This window comes from Lissotriton helveticus, chromosome 11 (genome assembly GCF_964261635.1).
Source record: "Lissotriton helveticus chromosome 11, aLisHel1.1, whole genome shotgun sequence".
Lineage (NCBI taxonomy): Eukaryota > Metazoa > Chordata > Amphibia > Caudata > Salamandridae > Lissotriton > Lissotriton helveticus.
The window spans coordinates 1,083,124,238-1,083,125,419 of record NC_136072.1 but is presented as its reverse complement, the minus strand read 5'-3'; the positions used below and the strand labels follow the sequence as shown (position 1 = coordinate 1,083,125,419).

The 1,182-nt window shown below is 42.5% G+C and overlaps 1 pseudogene; it reads right to left on the bottom strand.

Annotated features, from left to right (window-relative positions):
* Positions 1-784: 784 nt before the first annotated feature.
* LOC144793184 (U4 spliceosomal RNA) lies at positions 785-943 on the bottom strand (annotated as a pseudogene).
* Between the last annotated feature and the right edge of the window lie 239 nt (positions 944-1,182).

Below are 1,182 nucleotides of genomic sequence, written 5' to 3'. Positions count from 1 at the left end.
AGAGCTCTTTGCGTGTCCTCATTTTCACCGATTCAAATCAGGGCGGATCCACGCAGCCTTTCATAGCTCTCAGGTGAAAAAATGGGCCTTAGTGCAAGGAAGGAAATAGGCCCCCTTGTTGATGTTTGAAATATAAAATAGAGCAAAAATCAGGGTTCAGCGGGTACCTCAGGTCTGTGGACACCAGTGCCACTGCACCTGCTGCACTAACCGAAGCTACGCCCCTGTCGTTGAGCTGGGTAACATCTGTTGCTCAGTGCCACAAAGCGCTTTAGAAATTCACTTTATATAATGTTAAAAGTCAAAAACAACCGCGTTCTCAGTTCTTGTTCTGGTTCAAGCTCTCCATAAAATCTGTATGAACCCTCTCCGCATTTTCCTACTGTTAACAAACGCCTTTGCTCCCAGAAATAAACTTTCTGGGCAGTTTGTGCACATTTGAACGGGAGACGAGACCTCGGAAGAGCCCAGCCCTGCACCGGACTGCGGGTTACCACAGAGAGCAGAAACAAAGCCTGTCCTCTGCCCATCACTGACCCGAGCAAATCCGGGGAGCGAAGGTGGGAACAAAGAGGAAGAAATACAAGAATTATGAAAACTGATCAAGAAGAAAAAATCCCTAAATTACTGCCTTATTTAAAAAGCTGAGAAAACAAAACAGAACAGTAAAGAGTAAACTGAAGTAAAATAAAGTCATCGTTTTATCCTTGTCACAGATAACAATTATGTAAGAAAATCGCATTGCAAAATAAATCATCTTACTTTTTTATTAAACATTCTCCAGTCTCCGAAGAGACAGTCAACAATTGCCATTTCAACTACATTTCAAGTCTCCATGACGGGGTATTGGGTAAAGATTTATAAGCAATAATCGCGACTCGGTTAGACCGCATTAGCTACGATACTGCCCTCATTAGCTACAATATTGTCACTGCGCAAAGCTGTACAATCTACTGCAAATTTCATGCCCCCTCGCCCTAGTACCTCATGTTACAAAGAACATGAACCATTTTAAAAAGATTTTATCTGTTTATGCATAACTACAACTCCATTGCATCTGACAGGCAAAGTATGACATATGTTGGCGTTGTTTTACTAATTTCCATCAGCTCTCTGGTCCAAACCGTCGCTAGCCACACGCAGAGAATTCTGAGAAATCGTATGCTAAATAGCTGTCCAGGT